General features: G+C 40.9%; 1 protein-coding gene across 2 annotated transcripts in view; it reads right to left on the reverse strand.

The window, feature by feature from the left end:
• Window positions 1-12150, reverse strand: part of BACH2 (BTB domain and CNC homolog 2) — a 486829-nt gene that overhangs the window by 385800 nt on the left and 88879 nt on the right. For both annotated transcript variants that reach the window (XM_063916991.1, XM_063916990.1), the window contains exon 2: window positions 118-219. The gene's annotated coding sequence lies outside the window, so the exon portion shown is untranslated. The remainder of the gene's footprint in view (window positions 1-117; window positions 220-12150) is intronic.

The raw sequence follows: 12150 nt of genomic DNA on the forward strand, positions 1-12150 counted from the left end.
CCAGATTAAGGCTTTATGGCCATTGCATTTCATATTTATCAGTTAGATTATTTTACGGTTTAACTTCTGTTCATCACATTGGGATCACATCTAAGTCTACAGTCCTTTGACATTTACCTGAAGTTGTCCCAAGAAGCAGTCATTTAACAGAACACAGCCAAACCTTCGTCTTTGATGTTTCTGGGAGAAATCCTTCCTGTCACAATGGCAGCTTACCACCTGTCAACAGAAACAACGCTTTAATCTTTTTATGAAACTAGACCATTAAATGACTGTGAGTAACATCAGGAACTACTTAATTTTACACTAATAATCATCATCATCAACAGGTATTAGAACAATGATCTCATTTTATCACACTAAAATAACTTGTTATTCTTTGTATTTTTCGCAATTTTATTGGACGCTCAGCAGCACATTTTCATACACCATGCACTAGTGAAATACACACCCTAAATATGTTAGGCAGCTTCTATTTATGTAGATTCCTCATATATGTGCTGTATTTACCGTAGGAGTGTGTTATAAGGCCCAGGAGCAAAGGTTGGCATTTTTGCACCCTTCTTATACCTGCTAATACTTGCCCAGATGTATTTTTGGTGGTTTAACCCCTTGCCTAAATCACTACTGACAACTATGCATATTTTGGAATACATTAAGCAATAATTATTGATTAAACTACTAAACACAACTAAATCAAGTACAAGAAAAAAATAATAAGAAAGGCTCACCACACCATACAGATCAACACATTAATGATATATGTGTCATACAGCTCCGACAGACTATATATATCTCCTGTGTGTATATACACACACACACACACACACACACACACACACACATGAAAGGAAAAAGTTCCCAATTGCGCTCAGGAGTAACACAAGCAGCACCTCTTGATAAACTTCCTGTTAGCAAAAGTTCTACAAGTAATACAAATAATACAGATCAGAGGGTGCTGAATATATATATATATATATATATATATATATATATATATATATATATATATATAGAGAGAGAGAGAGAGAGAGAGAGAGAGAGAGAGAGGGGTGGGGGGAGAGAGAGAGGGGGGGGGGGGAGAGAGAGAGAGGACATAGAACTGTGAGTTATTCTTATTCAGTGTACAGCTTCTGATAAACCTCCTCATTCTCAAAAGCACAAACCCATCCACCAGACCCTTTTGACTACAGTACATCCTCCTCCATCACAGGCCCATCTTTTGTACTTCCAGTTGTTGGCACTAGATGCAGTGTGCAGATAAATCTCTATGTTACCCAGCAGCGCTCATGTGCAGTCATGACGCACACACACTGGATTGTGTTGTTAAACTATATGGAGAGCTGGTACGTGCAATTATTTTGTATTTGTTTAGAAAGGAGCAGGGCTGTGGGGTATTTAGAGTGTGGGTAAGTTTTACTATTTGGGGGCACGTGCTATGCACACCAACATCATGATTTTTTTTTTTATCACCGCTTGATTTTATTATATAGCTTATCCTTAGCTTTACCTTTTTTATATTCATATTTACCTATTCTTATTTTTATGACATCCTCGTTTTTTCCTTCTCAATGTGGACTGTGCATCCTTCTGTACGTTTTTTTCTTTGTTCTATATGTTTTTTTTTTCTTTTTGGTTGCGGATAATGTTGTGATGTCATACCTACCAACTTTCTCCCATGAGATACAGGTACAACTGCGTGCGTTTGAAATTATGGGGGAGTATACTCATGGGTAGGGGATATGGTCTTGCAGGAAATGCCTTTCATACGAGCCATGCCCCTATTTTAAATCCCGGTGGGAACATGCCCTGTGCTCCATGAATATAGCACTTGCGCATTTTAGTGAGAGGGGGCCTCCCAACTACAGTCAGGTCCATAAATATTGGGACATCGACACAATTCTCATATTTTGAGCTCTATACACCACCACAATGGATTTGAAATGAAACAAACAAGATGTGCTTTAACTGCAGACTTTCCGCTTTAATTTGAGGGTATTTACATCCAAATCAGGTGAACGGTGTAGGAATTACAACGGTTTCTATATGTGCCTTCCACTTTTTAAGGGACCAAAAGTAATGGGACAATCGACTCAAAAGCTATTTCATGGACAGGAGTGGGCTATTCCCTCGTTATTTCATCATCAATTAAGCACGTAAAAGGTCTGGAGTAGATTCCAGGTGTGACATTTGCATTTGGAATCTGTTGCTATTGACTCAATATGAGATCCAAAAAGCTGCCACTATCAGTGAAGCAAGCCATCAATAGGCCGAAAAATCAAAACAAACCCATCAGTGAGATAGCAAAAACATTAGTTGTGGCCAAATCAACTGTTTGGAACATTCTTTAAAAGAAAGAACGCACCGGAGCTCAGCAACACCAAAAGACCCGGAAGACCACGGAAAACAACTGTGGTGGATGACAGAAGAATTATTTCCCTGGTGAAGAAAAACCCCTTCACAACAGTTGCCCAGATCAAGAACACTCTCCAGGAGGTAGGTGTATATGTGTCAAAGTCAACAATCAAGAGAAGACTTCCCAAGAGTGAATATAGAGGGTTCACCACAAGATGTAAACCATTGGTGAGCCACAAAAACAGGATGTTCAGATTAGAGTTTGCCAAACAACATCTAAAAAAAGCCTATACAGTTCTGGAACAACATCCTATGGACAGATGAGACAAAGATCAACTTGTACCAGAGTGATGGGTAGAGAAGAGTATGGAAAAGGAAAGGAACTGCTCATGATCCAAAACATACCACCTCATCAGTGAAGCATGGCGGTGGTAGTGTCATGGCGTGGGCATGTATGGCTGCCAGTGGAACTGGTTCCCTTGTATTTAATGATAATGTGACTGCTGACAAAAGCAGCAGGATGAATTCTGAACTGTTTCGGGCAATATTATCTGCTCCTATTCAGTCAAATGCTTCAGAACTCATTGGACGGCGCTTCACAGTGCAGATGGACAATGACACGACGCATACTGCGAAAGCAACCAAAGAGTTTTTTAAGGCAAATAAGTGGAATGTCATGCAATGGCCAAGTCAATCACCTGACCTGAATCCGATTGAGCATGCATTTCACTTGATGAAGACAAAACTGAAAGGAAAATGCCCCAAGAACAAGCAGGAACTGAAGACATTTGCAGTAGAGGCCTGGCAGAGCATCACCAGGGATTAAACCCAGCGTCTGGGGATGTCTATGCGTTCCAGAATTCAGGCTGTAACTGACTGCAAAGGATTTGCAATAAAGTATTAAAAAGTGACAGTTTGATTTAGCATTGTTTAGTTTGTCCCATTACTTTTGGTCCCTTAAAAAGTGGGAGGCACATATAGAAACCGTTGTAATTCCTACACCGTTCACCTGATTTGGATGTAAACACCCTCAAATTAAAGTGGAAAGTCTGCAGTTAAAGCACATATTGTTTGTTTCATTTCAAATCCATTGTGGTGGTGTATAGAGCCCAAAATATGAGAATTGTGTCGATGTCCCAATATTTATACTGTGTGTGTGTGTGTGTGTGTGTGTGTGTGTGTGTGTGTGTGTGTGTGTGTGTGTATATATACATACATACACACACACATATATATATATACATATATATATATATATATATATATATATATATATATATATATATATATATATATATATATACATAGACACACATTATATATATATATATATATATATATATATATACATATACACACACACACACACATATACATGTTATATATATTTATACATACACACACGTTCCACTCCTACAATGTTTTTTTAAGTTCTACAAAACTCATCTTTCTAGTACAGTCACTGAGAGCTCTTAACATTAGATGAGCATGACTAGAGACCCTTACACTGAACATACTTCACAATTTAGTCAAATATACGCAGACTCTCCATTAAAACTGTGTTCCAGCATATATACAATACCCTTTAGGTCTGCTATGGACCATCCTAGATGTGAAGGCTTTTGAAAGGCAAGAATTTGCATAGAAATATCTATGGCTGTCTGTAAAGCAAGGTAGCAGTTGCCATGGATTCCAGCATGTTAAAACACACAAATCCAACACTTAGAGATATACTGAAGATTGCTGTGAGTAGGCGGTTGTGCAAAGATAAACGTTTTCTGTTTCTCCAATTAGATCCAATAGTACAAATAAAGTAGGGAAGACATATTCCTATAATATTTTTGCTATTTTACGTTTTTCAAATGTTCTTAAAAGCCAACACTTTTCTGGTATCAGCATCAGAAACAAGGGGAACAATCTAGAAGTATCTCACAATTATACAAAAGCCATGAACAGATCGTGCCCATAAAAAACAGGACTTTAGGACTTGACAATTTGTGGTCTGAAGTATTTAAAGTCACTAAGGTCATATGCAGGGATGCAGTTACAATGTCGGCTGTCGGGATCCCGGCGTTCAAGAAACCAACGCCGACAATGCCGGCAGCCGGAATATGCAGTCTCCGTTGTTTATTACAACTTACAGACATAAACCCAAGAGGCTATGCAACAAAACACTAAACACTTAGGCAGGAGAAGGGGGGTTAGGGGTAGGGTATAGGGCCGGGAAGGTTAGGGTTAGGTTAGGCACAGAGAAGGGGAGGTTAGGGTTAGGCATCAAGCGGGGAGGGTTAGGTTTAGATCACAAGGAAGGAGGGGTTATGGTTAGATACCACCTGGGAGGGTTATGGCTAGGCATCACCCAGGAGGGTTAAAGGACTCTAGAGGGGCTGTTGGGATTCTGATGGTCGGGATTCTGACAACCGCCATCCTGTTCATCTGTAAATCATACAAAACCCGCCAGCCCATCTACAAATCCTAAAAAAAAAGTATCAAAATCTCTCTTTCAATTACACCACAAAAAGCCCACAGACAGGTGGCGTTGCTGACCCCAGCAAGGTAAAATCAGTTGACCCCGTGTATTGTCGGGCAGAGCACCTTACAAACTGCTGTGGCAAGATGAACAGTAACTGCCATTCTCTCCCACCCAAGAACAAAGAAAGCACAGAACACAAGGTAGGAGGACAGGGGATTTCCATAAGAAAAGAAGGCTCAGACTGTACATCAGGTTTTATAAAACATAACCCAACCAAAAAAATAAATAAACCCACCCCCCAACAAGGATAACCCAATGAAGGGGCATATTTAAGAATGAGTGATAATTCTTGTTGTCACTTGTTACTTATCTTAAATGGTGTTCCAACCAATAAGTACCTAGCATGACACAAGAAACACAAGAGCTGTTTGGTTGGAGCACCACTTAAAATGAGTAATGAGTGATAACAAGAATATCACTTGTTATTAAATATGCCATCAACTGTCGTACAAACAAGTTAAAGCCAATTCCTGGCAAATACTCATATGCTGAATTATCTTGAAATTCTTAAAAGATAAAACTGTAAACATACCTATTTTTGTTTTAGCGATTAGGAGGCTGTGGGGTTGCATACTGAGCACGGCCAACCATATACAGTTAATCCACTAAATACCACAGTAAAACAATATAGTCCAAGTAGAATCATATGCACAGTAGCCAGTAGATAAAAAAAGGAGGTTGTTTTATTTAACAAAGTTTAAAAAGAAGCATTTTTAAAGAAATATATAAATATTTCAGTTAACTTTATATAACTTTAAATATATATATTTTAGCGGGGCTTGCCGGCGATATGTCATAGGACCTGGCTATGTAACGCATCACATATGACAATGCCAGGCAAGTAGTTAAGAGTCCTCATCTTCTGATTGGCCGCATAGCTCAAACAGCACTATCCTGCCAGTCATAACCACTCACAATATTCTCTATTCTATACTAATGGAAAATCTGGATGGCGGTGTGTTACAGAGTTTTCTCTACTTTATTATCTATGGGGCTTCTGCCGTTAGCAAATTAATTGGTTTTGACAAACTGCTGTGTTCCCTTTATTTATAAACTCCTGACAAACTGGCATTTTTACACTGCGGACTTGGTTTCACTCATTTACAATTTGCAATTATACAAATTTGCAAAAAATACATTTCAAGATCCTATCCTCGCCAGCAAGAAATGGAGGGATTTAAAAAAAAAAAAAAATCTCCCCCTATTGTTTCATGTGAAATCCCCCCATTTTCCGTGCAAAAATATATATTGTGTCTGCGAAAGAGCCAAGTACCTATGTGTTTTCGCGGTACTTATCGTGGCTTTAAAGCATACTTAACAGGGATTTGGTTTTGCCTGCCCGAGGCAGGGTAAACAAAACCGCCAGTAAGAGCTGCAGATAACCGCCGATAAGGGCATCCACAAACCAGCGATGCGATTGCAATTCCACTGCCGGGTTTTTGAATGCTGGGTGGCCTTGCCCTGTGCTGGGCGGCCCCCAGCATGCGATCGCAGCAAGTTGCAGTTTTGCTAAAACAGCAAAAGTGCAACTGAAACTGAATGAGGCCGCTAATTGGATACTAATGCTAGGGTCAACCTGGGAATCCCAATATGACCAAAAAGTTCATACCATAATTATGTGTACAGGAATACAGGTATGAAACCTCTTTTGAAAATGACTAAAAAACAGTAAGTAAATAATTGCTGCTGCTTCAATAATGTATGCACACACAAACTATATCTATTGAATTTATTTGTTTTGGACAGCAGATTCCATACGTTCATGTGTTTTGTACAAAAGTGATATGCAATTAAGACTTGCCTCATTGTTCAGCACGTTAAACACATTTTCATAATATACCAAAGAAAATGAATAACAATTATGCAATCTTGAGTTGTTATACAAATAAATAAAACAGCTCTGAGCTGCACTGAAAATAAAATTAAGAATGTGAATCTTGCCTACGCCACAGTAGTATTTCCAGGGGTAGTACCGTATTATGGGGGTAATTCTGAGTTGATCACAGCAGGAATTTTGTTAGCAGTTGGGCAAAACGTGCACTGCAGGGGAGGCAGATATAACATGTGCAGAGACAGTTAGATTTGGGTGGGGTGTGTTCAATCTGCAATCTAAATTGCAGTGTAAAAATAAAGCAGCCAGTATTTACCCTACACAGAAAGAAAATAACCCACCCAAATCTAACTCTCTCTGCACATGTTATATCTGCCTCCCCTGCAGTGCACATGGTTTTGCCCAACCGCTAACAAAATTCCTGCTGCGATCAACTCAGAATTACCCCCTATATGTTATATTACAAATTTTGCAGACTATTATTGGCGATTCGTAATAGCAACAATTCTCTGAATATAAGTAAAGTGTGACACTAAAGAAATTTAAGAAAAAGGAGGAGATTTGAGGGAAGGGAATGAGGACTGCTTTGTACAAGTTGAGTTTCAGGTAGCGTTAATCAGATGCAATGGAGAGAGGTCAGGGTAGATGATGTAGATTTGGGTACCAAACCGGAGACTGATTGAGTGAATCAGGTCACCTCACCAGTATCAAAACCCTTCTAATGAAATCAGTATTTGGAATCTGTAATAATTCTGCATATACTGTATATTATTAAACTTATATGATGTAGATAAATAACATTGCAGGTACCCTCCGATATTATGCATTCTTCTCACTTCTTGCCTGCCCACTTGGAGGCATCACTCTCACACTCCTTTCCCATATTCCAACTGAATGTGTTCACACTTCCTCTGGACAGTTTATTTCTACATGCTAACTGGAAGCTATACATTTATAGATAAAATGGGTGCAATTCAATTGTTGAAAAAGTCGGTTGGGTGTCTGTTTTTTCCTATCTAATAGACAGGAAAAAAAACAGACTCCCAACTGACTTTTCAAACAATTGAATACCGCCCAATCTGTCCAGTATGTAATCCCTGATCTAGAGAATGGGCAGGAATCATATGTACCAAGGCTCTGGTTCTCTTTAATACTACTTTACATACTAGGTGACATACCAGAGCACACCCATGATTCACTGCACTATTGCTCAGGTTCAAATATGTTAATGGAAGAGAAGCATATATTACTTATTTCTAGAGGTTCTCATTATAAGTGACGTGTCTACAGCTACATTTCTCTATACATTAAGTGTGGTGTAATGTACAAAAACTGCACATACACTGTTCTAGTGAGGATCATTTTTCTCACAGCTTGGGCTTTTGACAATTGTAGTTTGTTTGCCATTCAGCAAAACAACACCTGCAGTTGACAGACGCGGAGCACACATTTGCATACTGACACACTGTTCCTTAGAAGACTCCTTCACTTATTATGCTTCATTACACAATAGTATGCTTCAGTAGTGTTCAAGCTTTGCACAGGTTTGGTGGGTGATGTTTCTGTGAGCAACTGATCGTGATGTAAATATATGCAATCAGTTACCTATTGCCTATTACATGTTTTCTCCTCACTCATATAGCACTTGTGTGCAAATCCTGCAATGCAGACTTCAGTACTCCGTTACTGGCATGGCCATCAACAACATGAAAGCAAGTATTTAACATAGTAGCAGAGTACCCAGCTCTTTGACACCATTTACAGATTGCTGCATTTATCTCATGAAAAGAGCTCAATCCTCAATCCCAATAATGATACCATATCTAAACTTTACAAATTTGTATATTAAAGACTTCCTGTGACTTTAGCAAAAAATTAATAGATCAGGCAGAGACGATAAGAATGTATAGTGTAAATTATAGTCAATATAGCTATACAGAAAATAGTAAATTAAAAAAGGTATAGATTATAAATCTACATATTTGCAATCTTGGTCTATGGTATCAAAGTATTTTTTATTCTCTTTTAATTTAGTTTATGAAAGCTCTGACTTTCAGGAATACAAAAAAGGTGTTCCAGAATGATACAAGGGGATCTTTACTTATAGAAGAAACTGCACATAATAAACTCCTGAATGGAGGCACTTTTTAGATATGACCAGTGACAGAATGTCCAAAATGCAAATTGAAAACCCAAACCACAGCATGTAGTAGGTGCGCAGTTCGAAAGCCGTCACAAGCAATGTGTGGCAAGAAAGAAAGAAAGAAAGAAAGAAAGAAAGAAAGAAAGAAAGAAAGAAAGAAAGAAAGAAAGAAAGAAAGAAAGAAAGAAAGAAAGAAAGAAAGAAAGAAAGAAAGAAAGAAAGAAAGAAAGAAAGAAAGAAAGAAAAAGAAAGAAAGAAAAGAAGAAAAGAAAAAGAAAGAAAGAAAGAAAATAAGATTTTACTTACCGATAAATCTATTTCTCGGAGTCCGTAGTGGATGCTGGGGTTCCTGAAAGGACCATGGGGAATAGCGGCTCCGCAGGAGACAGGGCACAAAAAGTAAAGCTTTTCCGATCAGGTGGTGTGCACTGGCTCCTCCCCCTATGACCCTCCTCCAGACTCCAGTTAGGTACTGTGCCCGGACGAGCGTACACAATAAGGGAGGATTTTGAATCCCGGGTAAGACTCATACCAGCCACACCAATCACACCGTACAACTTGTGATCTAAACCCAGTTAACAGTATGATAACAGCGGAGCCTCTGAAAGATGGCTTCCTTTAACAATAACCCGAATTAGTTAACAATAACTATGTACAACTTATGCAGATAATCCGCACTTGGGATGGGCGCCCAGCATCCACTACGGACTCCGAGAAATAGATTTATCGGTAAGTAAAATCTTATTTTCTCTATCGTCCTAGTGGATGCTGGGGTTCCTGAAAGGACCATGGGGATTATACCAAAGCTCCCAAACGGGCGGGAGAGTGCGGATGACTCTGCAGCACCGAATGAGAGAACTCCAGGTCCTCCTTAGCCAGAGTATCAAATTTGTAAAATTTTACAAACGTGTTCTCCCCTGACCACGTAGCTGCTCGGCAAAGTTGTAATGCCGAGACCCCTCGGGCAGCCGCCCAAGATGAACCCACCTTCCTTGTGGAGTGGGCCTTTACAGATTTAGGCTGTGGCAAGCCTGCCACAGAATGTGCAAGTTGGATTGTGCTACAGATCCAACGAGCAATCGTCTGCTTAGACGCAGGAGCACCCATCTTGTTGGGTGCATACAATATAAACAACGAGTCAGATTTTCTGACTCCAGCTGTCCTTGCAATATATATTTTTAATGCTCTGACAACGTCCAGTAACTTGGAGTCCTCCAAGTCACTTGTAGCCGCAGGCACTACAATAGGCTGGTTCAGATGAAATGCTGACACCACCTTAGGGAGAAAATGCGGACGAGTTCGCAGTTCTGCCCTGTCCGAATGGAAAATCAGATATGGGCTTTTGTAAGATAAAGCTGCCAATTCTGACACTCTCCTGGCAGAAGCCAGGGCTAGAAGCATGGTCACTTTCCATGTGAGATATTTCAAATCCACCTTTTTTAGTGGTTCAAACCAATGAGATTTTAGGAAGTCCAAAACCACATTTAGATCCCACGGTGCCACTGGAGGCACCACAGGAGGCTGTATATGCAGCACTCCCTTAACAAAGGTCTGGACTTCAGGGACTGAAGCCAATTCTTTTTGAAAGAAAATCGACAGGGCCGAAATTTGAACCTTAATAGATCCCAATTTGAGACCCATTGACAATCCTGATTGCAGGAAATGTAGGAATCGACCCAGTTGAAATTCCTCCGTCGGAGCACTCCGATCTTCGCACCACGCAACATATTTTCGCCAAATTCGGTGATAATGTTGCACGGTTACTTCCTTCCTTGCTTTAATCAAAGTAGGAATGACTTCTTCCGGCATGCCTCTTTCCTTTAGGATCCGGCGTTCAACCGCCATGCCGTCAAACGCAGCCGCGGTAAGTCTTGAAACAGACAGGGACCCTGCTGAAGCAAGTCCCTCCTTAGAGGTAGAGGCCACGGATCTTCCGTGATCATCTCTTGAAGTTCCGGGTACCAAGTCCTCCTTGGCCAATCCGGAACCACTAGTATCGTTCTTACGCCTCTTTGCCGTATAATTCTCAATACTTTTGGTATGAGAGGCAGAGGAGGAAACACATACACCGACTGGTACACCCAAGGCGTTACCAGCGCGTCCACAGCTATTGCCTGCGGATCTCTTGACCTGGCGCAATACCTGTCCAGTTTTTTGTTGAGGCGAGACGCCATCATGTCCACCATTGGTCTTTCCCAACGGGTTACCAGCATGTGGAAGACTTCTGGATGAAGTCCCCACTCTCCCGGGTGAAGATCGTGTCTGCTGAGGAAGTCTGCTTCCCAGTTGTCCACTCCCGGGATGAACACTGCTGACAGTGCTATCACATGATTCTCTGCCCAGCGAAGAATCCTTGCAGCTTCTGCCATTGCCCTCCTGCTTCTTGTGCCGCCCTGTCTGTTCACATGGGCGACTGCCGTGATGTTGTCCGACTGGATCAATACCGGTTTTCCCTGAAGCAGAGGTTCTGCCTGGTTTAGAGCATTGTATATTGCTCTTAGTTCCAGAATGTTTATGTGAAGAGACGTTTCCAGGCTCGTCCATACTCCCTGGAAGTTTCTTCCTTGTGTGACTGCTCCCCAGCCTCTCAGGCTGGCGTCCGTGGTCACCAGGATCCAATCCTGTATGCCGAATCTGCGGCCCTCCAATAGATGAGCACTCTGCAACCACCACAGAAGAGACACCCTTGTCCTTGGAGACAGGGTTATCCGTAGGTGCATCTGAAGATGCGACCCTGACCATTTGTCCAACAGATCCCTTTGGAAAATTCTTGCGTGGAATCTGCCGAATGGAATCGCTTCGTAAGAAGCCACCATTTTTCCCAGGACTCTTGTGCATTGATGTACAGACACCTTTCCTGGTTTTAGGAGGTTCCTGACAAGCTCGGATAACTCCTTGGCTTTTTCCTCCGGGAGAAAAACCTTTTTCTGAACCGTGTCCAGAATCATCCCTAGGAACAGCCGACGAGTTGTCGGCATTAACTGGGATTTTGGAATATTCAGAATCCACCCGTGCTGTTTTAGCACTTCTTGAGACAGTGCTAATCCCATCTCTAGCTGTTCTCTGGACCTCGCCCTTATTAGGAGATCGTCCAAGTATGGGATAATTAATACGCCTTTTCTTCGAAGAAGAATCATCATCTCGGCCATTACCTTTGTAAAGATCCGAGGTGCCGTGGACAATCCGAACGGCAGCGTCTGAAACTGATAGTGACAGTTTTGTACAACGAACCTGAGGTACCCCTGGTGTGAGGGGTAAATTGGAACGTGGAGATACGCATCCTTGATG

Source organism: Pseudophryne corroboree, chromosome 4 (genome assembly GCF_028390025.1).
Source record: "Pseudophryne corroboree isolate aPseCor3 chromosome 4, aPseCor3.hap2, whole genome shotgun sequence".
In the NCBI taxonomy this organism is placed as follows: domain Eukaryota; kingdom Metazoa; phylum Chordata; class Amphibia; order Anura; family Myobatrachidae; genus Pseudophryne; species Pseudophryne corroboree.